General features: G+C 37.6%; 1 protein-coding gene and 1 pseudogene across 4 annotated transcripts in view; one reads left to right on the forward strand and one right to left on the reverse strand.

Annotated features, from left to right (window-relative positions):
* LOC102826069 overlaps positions 1-2243 on the forward strand; it is a 22607-nt pseudogene extending 20364 nt beyond the window's left edge.
* The window catches only part of ERBB4 (v-erb-b2 avian erythroblastic leukemia viral oncogene homolog 4), a 1604115-nt gene that overhangs the window by 1574751 nt on the left and 16059 nt on the right, over positions 1-13305 (reverse strand). The gene's annotated exons all lie outside the window — the stretch shown is intronic.

Genomic DNA, 13305 nt, shown 5'->3' on the forward strand with positions numbered 1-13305 from the left:
GGGAGTAGAAAGCCTCATCTTTCTCCCGCGGAGCGGCTGGTAGTTTCGAACCGCTGACCTTAAGGTTCGCAGCCCGATTCGTAACCACTACGCTACCAGAAGATACCTGTAAAACCTACATGATTTTTCTACATTTTATTTTACAATGTGGAAATAAATCCAGAGAATTATTCCAACGTTCTTAGCATTATATTATAATATAGATCATTCATTTAAAAACTTAGGAAAAAAACATACAGTAAATGCTACCTAATTGGAATAATTGAAATCTTATGACTATTAGAAAAGGATGAACCATGATGTAAACTTTGAATCACTGGAGATTTTTACAAAACAGACACACGATAGATAGCAATTGTGGTACCGGTAACATTTACAGCTACTACACAGGATGACAAAAAGTGGCCACTGAAAACCAGCCTCACTAAGACCTGAGGAAAGTATTTCATTTTAAAAATCAGTAATCTGTGTTTAAGTTCTATCCATTTCAGGTAAGTAGTTCTTAGGCAACTTACTTATAGTACATTTGCAAAAATGGAATTGTTGTAGTGAAGTGCTGTCAAGTTGGATTCAACTCCTATTAAACTTGTATAGGATTTCCAGGCTTTAAATCTTTTGTGGGAGCAGAAAGTCACATCTTTTTTTTTTTTTTCCCACAGAGCCACTGGTGGGCTCAAACTACCTGAACTCAAACCACTGACCTTGTGGTTCACAGTTTAGTGCTTATCTTATTAAGCCACCATGCTTCCTACAGATAGAATATTGTTGTTGTGAAATAAGTGCCATTGAGTCAATCCTGACTCAGAGATCCTGTACTGGTCCCCAAGGATCAACTGGTGGGTTTGACCTACTGATCACCACACCAGGATTCCACAGACAAGGTACACAATACAGAGTTTTGTTGTTAAGTGCCATTTACTTGGTTCTGAATGACTGTTGTTAAGTGCCTTAAAGTTGGTTTTGACTCATAGTGACCCTGTACAGGGCTTCTGAGGAGCAACTGGTGAATTTGAACCATCATCCTTGTGGTTCATACTAACTTGCAGTCCTGTGCTTATCCTACAGCACCACACTATGACTATATATGGTTTTGAAGGCTGTGTATCTTTGTGGCAGCAGAAAGCAGCATCCTTTGCCCATACAGCAGCTAGTGGGCTCCAAACACAGACCTGTAGTTCATAGTCCAGTGCTTATCCTATAGTGTCCCCATGGCCGCAGATAATATAGAATACTAAACAAACTGAATAAGGGTTATGAAATCAAATTCTGAAAAAAATCTGTAAAAATTTAGAAATATTCTAATTTTATAACTTTAAGAGACAAATTACTCCTAGAAATGAAATGTATGTTGATCCTTTGAAGGTTTCAAACCTTATAAAAGTAATAATAAATCTAAAACTGAATCCATTCAACAACAGTTTCTTTGGTGCAGAGATTCCTGAAATGCCAGGAAATACAAGCTAAAAATCCAAAGTGCTGCACACAGATTGAGGTCCTGGTGTGGTGCTGTAGGGTTGAGAACTCACCTACTAACTATGAGTTTTGCAGTTGAAATCCACCAGCTGTTCTTTGGAAACCCTAAACAGGGTTGCTATGAGTCAAAACTGACTCAATGACACTTAACAATTTACAGATTAACAGTGACTGTTAAACCACTACTAAAGGGCAAAGGAAGTTAGTCACAAGTATTAAGGAAATAACTGCCATTTTTAGATTACTATTCAAAGTACTCAAAATGTACACACAGAAAATGTTTTCTTAAAAAAAAAATTGCTTTTGTCTCTTTTCAGTGGGTGTCGTGGCATCACTAACACGGGCAAGTGTGGAGGTCTTCGTACTGCCAGGAATTTCTGTAGCCACCAATGGGACCAGAAATGGTATGATAAACAGTACAAAAAAAGCCCATTTGGACACCATTTTGAAAGCGAACCACTTTGGAGGCGCTTCCCATGGAAAGGGCATTGTGTCGGAAAAAGTGGGTGTTGAAGCAACACAGCCCAATTCTGCTATTAGAAAGTGTGTCAGGGTCCAGCTGATCAAGAAAAGAAAGAAAATCACAGCCTTTGTACCCAATGATGACAGCTTGAATTTTATTGAGGAAAACGATGGAATTCTAGTTGATGGATTTAGTCGCAAAGGCCATGCTGTTGGTGACATTCTTGGAGTCCGCTTCAGCGTTGTCAAAGCAGCCAATGTCTCTTTTGGCCTTATACAAAGGCAAGAAGGAAAGGCCAATATCTTAAGTTACTATGTTGAAAATGTAATGATAATACATTTTTATATCCAGAAAAAAAAAAATTGCTTTGATTCTCAGTGTCAGTGATTGTTGTCGTGGTTGGGGAAGGAGGAGGATCCATAAACTCATGGAACCCTAACAAATATCATAGTACTTTAAAACTACAGTGACATATTTGACATAAGAAAGTCACAATTAACGATAAAACACAGAATTTGTTTTATCCCCTTATAATAGGAAAGACATTTTCTAGACAGGTTTATTGGTTATATATTGACTGGCAGTGGAAAATTAAGACTGCTTTGTAAAAACAGAAGGAGTTGATTCTTGATTCATAGATGCAATTAAAATCACTGGGGGGTTGGGGGGGGCAACGGTACCTAAACAAAAGTCAGTTCAGAGTGAGACAAAGGGAGAAGAGACGAGCAGCATGTTATGTGGCCGGCATTTCACCTTTAGCAGTTTACCTTGCCTGGTCCAGTATCCTCGCTTCTCTCAGAATCTGAGCATATCATCTATCTTTAAACCCAGACCTTTAATGCTAATTACTCTAATTTCTATTATCTCAGTATCCTCATTATAGAATAGGATTATTCCAAATTGTACCATCAAGTACTCTGTGAAGGGTTACCATAGTAACTACTATTGTCATTTATGGAATGCACTCATAAAGTCCAGTCTGCTTATGACATCTTCATGTATAAAATGTATCAGGACATCCTAATTAGAGGAAATATTTGTTTAAATGTCTGTATTCAAATAGGCTGATAACATTCTTATCCCTAAACTTTGGTCTGCCATAGATTAAAGAGAATACCATAATAATATCAAATAATAACAAAATTAGTGGCATTGATGAGGATGATGATACAGTATTCCAGTTTATGTGCTTTCATTTAGGGAAAATAATTACAATTATATCAAACATTGATGCAGGTCAGTACTAATACAAGCATCTGAAGTACATTCAATATTTAACCTTGTGACAATTATTTTGTAGGGTTACTATCATCACTTCAAAATTGTTAACACTCATCTGCTCCACGTATGTTATTATTTCAAGGATCTAACACATGGTATGTCCTGGAAACTATAAGAGAAATCTAATCACACATCCCACTAGCCATATTGTTCTGGAGCACCACCTGTCAGTTGAGTAAGATAATGACATGAGGTAGACCTTGTGAATGAGATTTCTACCTACCTTTAAGTCTGTAGATAAAAGCCTATATAAGAAAGATTTCTTTTCTTTTTCCTTTTTTGCCAAAATGGGCAATTCACATTCGCAAATTGAAAGATTCCACATTAACAAAGAAGAAAATTAAGTATTTTTTTAATCTGACTCTAGGGACTCTGATGCTACAAAAAAAAAGTGAGGTGTCAATTTCAGAAGAGTAGAACCTGCCTTTCCCAGTAATAAAACTTTTCCTAAGCATATAAGGTTTTGAAGTGTTACTGCATGGAGTAGGTACTTAGGGTCTCAAGCATCGTATTATCTGATCTCCTAATTACTTGCATGAATGTATAAAAATTACAATATGGGGAAACATACAATAATTACAATTCACTATTTATCTGTTTGGACTATATAGCAATATCTGTTCAGTATTTGTATACAGATCTTGAGGATTCTGCTCTGGCATGGAGAATTTTTTTTCCCAAAAATACATTCAGTCATATATTATCTTATCTGTCCTATCTTGAAAAGTTTAAATGCCTATAAAATATAACATAAAAAGTTAACTCATGAATTTGATTAAAAACCATTTTCTGTTGAAGGCATTTTAAAAAAATAAGGATGGAAGGACAAATTATTTGAGTTTGCCAGGTAAACGTAAATCTTTGGAACAAAACTGTCTCTCTAAGCTCTTTTTTCTTTTAATACCAAAACTATAAAAACAGAATATGAAAAGAAAATGATTTGAGAAAACTGTCCCTCAAAGTCTAATGCTTTCCTAGTCTACTTACAATGCTCACCCAAATCCATACATACAACCATGCCGCCCAATATCGCATCACAGGTTTGTAAACATAGACAAAGAATTGAGTTCAAATTATAAAAAAGGGGAAATACAGGCTTTTCTCAAATTTGGTCATTTTAAATTTAAGATTCTTCTTTGGTTTTGTTTTAACTGTCCTAGCTATCATATTACTATTAATAATAATCTACATAAATGATGGTAGTGATGGATGTGTGCTGTTAAGTTAATTACAACTCATAGCAACCCTGTATAGAGTTTCCAAGGCTGTAAATCTTTATGGATGCTTGAAGCAACTGGTAGATTCAAACTGCTGGCCCTACAGTTAGTCCAACACGTAACCCACTATGCCACTAGAGCTCCTAATCAACACAGTTAATATTTACTGAGCACTTACTATGCATCTGATACTTCTTTCTATGCATTGTCTCATTTAATATGAGATAATTATGAGGATGATGTTAATATTAGGTACCATTTCTAATTTAAAATTTTAAACTTAAAAAAATCAATTATTCATTAGTCAAATTGTTATAATTCATATATGAACTATTTAATTCTTCAAGTTCCTCTATTTAATCTCTGTTTTTATTAACACTCTGCAACATTGTATTTGACATTGTCAATTTAAAAACAAAACAAAACTGAAATGGTTACTCTTTGTAGCATGACAACTGTGTTGACATAATAATATGAACCTATAATGTTGTTGGCATGGGAGAAAGATGAGGCTTTCTGCTCCCGTAAAGATTTACAGCCTCGGAAACCCTGTACAGGGTCACTATGAGTCAGAACCAACTCCACGGCACTTAACAACAACATAATATTGTTGGAGTCGTGGTGTAGCCCTGTGTGTTAATGCACCAGACTGCAAAGCCGTTGGAACTGCAAGGTCGGTGGTTCAAGCTCACCAGCAGCTCCTCAGAAACCCTATACAGGATCACTATGGGTAGGAAGCAACTCGACGGCACTTAACAACAACAACAACATAATGTTGTTAAGTGCCGTCAAATCGGTTCAGACTCATAGAGAGGAGCAACAGGTGAGTTTGAAACGCCGACTTTGAGGTTCAAACTGATGTTGTGGTTCAGTGAATTATCCCTACAGCACCACACCACAACTCCTGAAACTATAATTGTTGTCGTTGTTAAATGCTTTTGAGTCATTTCCGATTTATGTTGTCATTGTTGTAAGTTCGAACCACTGAGTCTGTATAGGGTGTCTGAGGAATGACTGATGAATTCGAACCTCTGACCTTGCAGTTCAAAATGGTCCAGTGCTTATCCTACAGCGCCACACGGAGAGAATCTATAAAAACAGCATGTAATATTGTTTCTACATTTGGTACATACACAAATTATGTTTATTAATCACTGTAATGAACAACAGATAACATAATTGTTAATGGCCAAAAATAGTTAACAATTTAATCTATACTGTCAACATACATTTTAGGGAGGGTAGGTTATTTTCATATATAAATACTGAAGATTTTGAATCATGCTTAAAATCAATAGTTATAGGATTAGGTCATGGAATCAGAGGCCTGTATTTGTGTTACTAATGATAACTTTACAAGTGTTTATCATTTGGAAAGTTATCTCCTTATGCATACTAACACCTATTATGCATATTTTGGGGAGACTGGAGGTAACGTATAAATGTACAACATAGTCACAATGTTTAGCATGTTGTTGCTGTTTTTAAGTGTCATCGAGTCAGGTTCTGACCCATAGTGACCCTGTATAGGATTTCCAAGGAGTAGCTGGTGAGCTTGAACCACCAACCCTGCAGTTCAAACAACTTTGCATCCCAGTGGATTAGCCCACAGCACCATACCAAGACTCCATACGTGAGATTAGATTGCAAACAGTGAAGAGAGATCATGCATCAGAAATATTTAAGATAGAAGGTGGTATAAAGTTAAGTGTCATTGAGTCAGTTCTAACTCACATCCGACCCAGCATAAGGTTTCCAAAGTATGGCTGGTGGATCTGAATAATCACCCTTGTGGTTTACAGTCCAGTGCTTATCCTACAGTGTCACACCAGAGCTCCAAGATAGAAGGTAGTTTATGACAAATACATAAATGCACAAATGGCAGTGTTCATAAAAGAATGGCCACCAAAGAAATAAGGAAAATATTTTAGTAAATTCTATTGTGTAAATCTAAACGCAGTAGTAAAAAAGACTGAAACATCAAAGGACTTTGGTCAGCATTTCCAAAGTTGATGAAAAGAGCTCATGCATATGTGCCTTCATCTCTCTTCAATACAATCAACAACAGGAAATCAAAAGAATAGCAAAACTACTAAGATCAGAAAACTGGAAGGGACAAGAAAGAAGGAAAAAATAAATGAACACTGGGAACCCAGGGAGGAAGTGGGAAAGTGCAGTTACACTTAGGGGATGACATGTGTAGAAATTGTTGAGTGGAAAACCAATTTATTCTGTAAAATTTCATCCAAGCTGCAGCAAAAAGTAAAAACAAAAGGAAAACAGACAAACAAAACACAGTACTTCTCTTTGGCTGTCAAGCCGCAACATCTGACATCCCTGCCCCAGTTCGGGAGCCCTTGTGTGCAGTGGGTTTTGTTTCATGCCCAGTTTTCTCACTTCCTCCTGTGTCTGACTCTCTACCCACCTTCCTGCATATTGTATTACCTCAGATTAGCTAAACTCCATCTTGGTAATCTGCTGGCACAAATACAGGAGTACACTGAAATATATGTATTCAAAGGCTTTATAGTTTTCTTTTTTTTGCTTTTATTTGGGTACCCTTTATTGGTGATAGTACATTGAATCAGAAATGTAAATGTCTAAAAGCTTGAGAAAAAAAAAAATAGAAGCAAACTATTTGATCTTTAACACAATTAAAAAAAAAATTGGTTCACAAATTCAGTTATCTATGAGGGGCATGTAGAGTGGTGTCAAACCGTTGAATGGGAATCCAAGCTACAGAGACAAGACGTGTGGTTTCATTGCTCCTGTTTTTCAAAGGCCAGGAAAGGATATTCGGGCATGGTATTCTTGTGATAGATCCATAAGGTGGGATGAACACACCCAAGTCAGAGAGCCCAGTCCTCCCTCCCCCATAATGCTGACCAGTTGTTCCTCAGCTGCCTCACTCATTCCTTATCATTATAGAAGAGGTTAGATCAGAGCTTACCACCCCACACATGAAGGAACTAACTATTTGCCAGAACAGACTAGTCCAACTTTGGAAGTTCTAACTATGAGAAACTCCTTGGTGGTGGCCAACTGAAATCTGAAGCCTTACAATTTCTAAACAGCTGCTAATGTTTCTGTTCTCCCCGCTACACAGGGCAGCGCTAATCTCTTTCATGCAACAGCACTCAGACTCCTGAAGACTGATCACATACCCTTCTTCCCAAGCCTCTTTCTACGCTGTGTATCTCACGACTTCCTCTATCATTCTTTCAATGAAATGGAACTCAGTTATTCTGCTCTGACACAGTCCACTTTGCCCCATTCCCCCCAAAAAAGAATTGCACATCAAAATCTAAATTCACAAGTTTAATAATTAAGTTATTAGCACTGTCTATGACAATATGTAGAGTCCTGGTGTGGCACTGTGGGTTAATGTGCCAGACTGCAAAGCCATTTGAACTGCAAGGTTGGTGGTTCAAGCTCACCAATTCCTCTTCGGACACCCTATACAGGGTCGCTATGGGTCTGAATCGACTTGACAGCAATTAACAACAACAACGACAATATATAGGACTCCTTGTGTGGCACTGAAGAATCAGCACTGGACTGTGAACCACAAGATTGGCAGTTCAAACCCAATAGCTGTTCCTTAGAAAGCTTATACAGGGTCATCACTATGAGCCGGAACTGACTTGATGGCACTTAACAACAACATGACAATAGTTAAGGAACCCTAGCAGCATAGTGGGTTACAACTTAAGCTACTAACTGCCAGGTCAGCAGTTTGAATCAACCAGCCACGCCACAGGAGAAAGATGAAACTTCCTTCCTTGTAAAGATTTACAGCCTCAGAAACCCTATATGGGGTGGCTATGAGTCGGAACTGACTCAACGACAAACCACCACCACCACCACCACTATGATAATATTTCAAAAATCAAAATATCGAAAGAACACCCAGAGCACTCTTTAGAAGTCAGAATAGTGAGGCTTTTTTGCGTACTTTGGACATATCATCAGCAGGAAGGACTCTCTGGAAAAAGACATCATGTTTGACAACATAGAGGGTCAGTGAAACAAAGAAAGACGCTCAAAAATAAAGATGGACAGAGTGGCTGCAACAATGGGGTCAGGACGGCACAACAACAACAGGACTGTTGTCGTAAGGTCACTATGAGTCAGAACCAACTTGACAGAACCTAGAAGTATTGTCAACAACATGGAAATATTACATTTTTATACAATTTATGAAATTTCATATTTTTCTTCTCTTTACCTACTACCAATGAAAAGAATGAATGTGGTATCCTCAAGAGATATTTCCATATCCTAATAACATAATACACACATCTATCACAGCTGAGAGCCAAGCAGCTAGGTGTTCATTCTGATTAATACTATGTACACGCAATCTGTTTATTATCGCCACATAGATGAAGACCATCACAAATTCAATGTAGCTTGATTCTTCACCAATGCAGTTTAGAGACAAAAATGACATATCAGTATCTCTCTTTCTAGAAAATTCATAGCATTTGCTTTTGTCATAAGGAGTCCTGGTGGTGCAATGCTTAAGCGCTCAGCTGCTAAATGAAGGGTCCCACCAGACGCTCTGTGAGATGAAATGACCTGTCAATCTGCTCCTATAAAAATGAGAGCCTAGGAAACCTCATGAGGACGTTCTCGTCTGTCCTCAGGACCACAGTGAGTGAGAATTGTCTTGAAAACAGCAACAACTTTTGTCAGTTTTACCCATGTGATTTTCTTTTAGGCTAACAGAATCTGTGAACCAGGGGATTTCTTCTTTTTTTCTCTATTATAAATAGCTTTATTGAAATATAATTCACATACCATACAACTCACTCATTTCAAGTATAAAATTCCATTTCTTTTAGTATATTCATAGTCATGTGAAATCATCAGCACAGTCCATTTTAGAACATTTTCATTACCACAGAAAGAAGTCTCATACCCCTTATTACTATCCATCATCCCCGGCCCTTCTCCCAGCCCTAATCAACCAGTATTTTCTTTGTTTCTAAAGAGATCTCAATACTGAACTTTCAACTGAAAGGGAAAATACAGTATGTTGTCTTTTGTGACTGGTTCTTTCACTTAACATAGTTTCAAGGTTAGTGCATGTTGTAATATATATTAAGTACTTTATTTCTTTTTATGGCCAATTATATTCCATTGTTGTTGTTATTAAGTGCCATGGAGTCAGTTCTGACTCATGTGACCCTGTAAAGGGATTTTGAGGAATGGCTGGTGGGTTCGAACTGCCAACCTTGTAGTTTACAGGCCAATGTTTATCCTACAGCACCACACCAAGAGTCCATTCATACTCCAAAGTATGATATACATTCTTTATACATCCATTTCTAAGACTCATCTGTCATTTTATCATTTGTTTTGTTTTGTCAAGTGCCATCGAGTCGGAACCGACTCACAGCGACCCCATGCACAGCAGAGCGAAACAATGTCCGATCCTGGGCCAACCTCGCTACTGCTGCCACACTTGAGTCCATCAATGATGCCACCTGGCTGATCCATCTCATTAGGGGTCTTCCTCTTTTTCTCTGACCCTCCACCTTACCCAGCATGACATCATTCTCCAACGATTGTTTCCTCCAGACAATATGTCCAAAGTAGGAGAGACGAAGCTTAGCCATCCTGGCCTCCAAGGAGCACTCTGGCTGCACTTCTTCCAAAACAGATCTATTGGTTCTTTTGGCAGTCCATGGCACTTTCAGTATTCACCTCCAACACCACAACTCAAAGGCATCAATTCTTCTACGATCTTCCTTATTCACTGTCCAGCTTTCGCATCCATATGAGGCTATTGAAAACACCATGGCATGGGTCAGTTGCACCTTAGTCCTCAAGCTGACATCTCTGCTCTTCAATACTTTAAAAAGTTCCTGCAGCAGATTTGCCCCGTGCAATACGTCGTCTGATCTCTTGACTGCTGCTTCCGTGAATGTTGATAGTTGATCAAAGAAGAATGAAGTCCTTGATAACTTCAATCTTTTCTCCATTGATAAGAATGTTGTTTATTGGTCCAGTGGTGAGGATTTTTGTTTTCTTGACATTGAGATGTAATCCATATCGAAGACTGTGCTCTTTGATCTTCATAAGTAAATGTTTCAAGTCCTCTTCACTTTCAGTGATCAAGGTTGTATCATCTGCATATCGCAGGTTGTTAATGAGTTTTCCTCCAATCCTGATGCCACATTTTTCTTCGTAGAACCCAGCTTCTCGTATTATTTGCTCAGCATACAGGTTGAATAAGTATGGTGAAAGAATACAACCCTGTCTCACACCTTTCCCAATTTTTTTGCTAAAGGTAATACAGAAACGGCTACAATCATACATTGACAGAGCACTTCCAGAGGTTCAAGCTGGATTCAGAAGAGGCCGTGGAATGAGAGATATCATTGCTGATGTTTGATGGATCTTGGCTGAAAGCAGAGAATACCAGAAGGATGTTTACCTATGCTTTATTGACTACACGAAGGCTTTCGATTGTGTGGATCATGACAAGCTATGGACAACATTGCAAAGTATAAGTACTCCAGGATACTTAATTGTATTTCTAAGAAATCTGTACCTAGACCAAGAAGCAGTTGTTTAAACAGAACATGGGAACACTGAATGTTTTAAAATTGGGAAAGGTGTGAGACAGGGTTGTATTCTTTCACCATACATTTTATCATACTGACCCAAAATATGGTGTTTTCAATACCCTTATATGCATGCAAAAGCTGGACAATGAATAAGGAAGATTGAAGGATTGATGACTTTGAGTTATGGTATTACAAAGATTATTGAATATACCATGCACTGTCAGAAAAACACACAAATCTATTTGGGAAGAAGTACAGCCAGAATGTAACTTAGAGGAAAGGCTGGGGAGAGTTTGTGTTATATAATTCAGAACATTTATCAGGAAAGGACAGACCCTAGAAAAGGATATGCTTGGCAAAGTAATGGGTCAGCAAAAAAAATAAGAAAAAAGAAAGACCCTTAAAGAGATGGACTGAAACAGCAACGGCAGTAATAGGCTTGAATGGAGCAGAGTCTAAGGATGGCCTTGGATCAGGCACTGTTCCATTCTGTTATATATAGGGTACAAAATATACATCAATTCACTGATGCTATTTGGATTGTTTCTACCTTTCAGTTCTTATGAATAAAGATGCTATAGACTGCCATTAAAGGAGCCATGATGGCACAGTGGATTAAATGTCCAGGTGCTAAAAGGTCAATGGCGCAAACCTAGCTGTTCCATAGAAAAGAGATGAAACAATATGCTTCTGTTAAGACTTACAGCCTCAGAAACCCAATAGAGTTGCTGTAAGTCAGAATCGACTTGACAGCAGTGCCCATTACTCATTGCTAGTAGGGATGTAAAATGGCACAATCCCTTTGGAAAAATAGTCTAGAATTTCTTTTTCAAATGACTAATTACAAAATCATCTTATGACCCAACAATACTAATTCTAGAGTTACAGCCAAGAAAAATGAAAGCATAAATCTACATGGAGACTTGTGCATGGATGCTCCTACTATTTTAAAGCCATTTATTTTTTAACTTCTGGTCATATAAAAAGCATCTATTCTGTGGTACACTTAATTTAGAAGCATGTGTTCTTCAGAGTACTTTTCATACAGTTGTGACAAAGCTAGTTTGATATGAGGGTCTTCATAAAATCTGTGGAAATGGAATGAAAAGATGATGGAGATTTTCTACAATCTTGTTTATGTCCTCTCATATTATCCATATTTTATTATTTTAAAACATATCAAGAAAAAGCCTTATAAAGGATATGTGTTAACAGTCAAAGTACTTAGCAACTGCTGTGGCAAAGGTTCACCATAATGCATCACAGCACATGCCAGAGCAGAGACTTAAAGATTGACTATTGAGTCAGTTTGATCTTTAGTTGCTCAATCAGGGAAAGTATAAGGAAAGGTTCCAGGAAGGGAAGAGAACAACCTAACTAGGTAAGATGTATTTCAATATTTGAAATATTCATACAGTTGTTAGGCACATAGCAGGGGAGCATTAATCCTGGTAATTAAATATATTTTGTTTCTTACTACCTACCTAGGAGTCAATAAAATTTTGAAAACACCTAGTTTCTCTTTTAAAGTTATTGTTTAAGGTTAATAATTACAATTATTTTTCATATATTTGAGGGAAAATACTGAAAAACATTTTATATTGACTTGGTATGGATAAAACCAAGGATATCTTCCATCTGAAAACTTCATGTTATTTATCAGCACATACACATGTCTTACAAGGATCTAGTCAAGGGAGAAGTTGTTTGAAAACAAAAAATTAACCTTGAAATAACAGCTAGAAATATGATAAGCTGAACAATTCATGAATGCAAGAATCAAAGTCTCTACAGTAAGCTTAATTGTGGAAAATGTAGTCTGGAATCCTGACAAAGCTCTAACAGACACAAAAATCACAAGATTCTGACTACCTTCCAGGTCACGGTCCTCGAAAAGAACCATGGGATACGTGCCTGAAGATCATCCCAAATACGGACATGATTGGACAGATTCCTGGCTCTTTGCAGATTTACATGTACATCAAGTGTCACATGTTCTGTGACCGCTTTTTCTCACATAATTGCCCTTCCTTAGAAATTACCACTGCACTTACTTATTCTGTTGGATAATGGCACTTTCTCATAGGGACCAAGATTTGGGTTTTGTTTTAATATGTTTTATAGCCTCTTTTTGGTGATTACAGTGGACCTCATCCTGTTGTTTCATATTTTGATAAGTTCCAAAATGTGATTTAAATCATATTGTTGTTGTTAGGTGAGTTGAGCTGGTCCCAACTCACAGAGAGCCAGTATACATACAACAGAATGAAACACTGCCCAGCGCTGCCCCATC

This window comes from Chrysochloris asiatica, unplaced genomic scaffold, assembly GCF_000296735.1.
Source record: "Chrysochloris asiatica unplaced genomic scaffold, ChrAsi1.0 scaffold00212, whole genome shotgun sequence".
In the NCBI taxonomy this organism is placed as follows: domain Eukaryota; kingdom Metazoa; phylum Chordata; class Mammalia; order Afrosoricida; family Chrysochloridae; genus Chrysochloris; species Chrysochloris asiatica.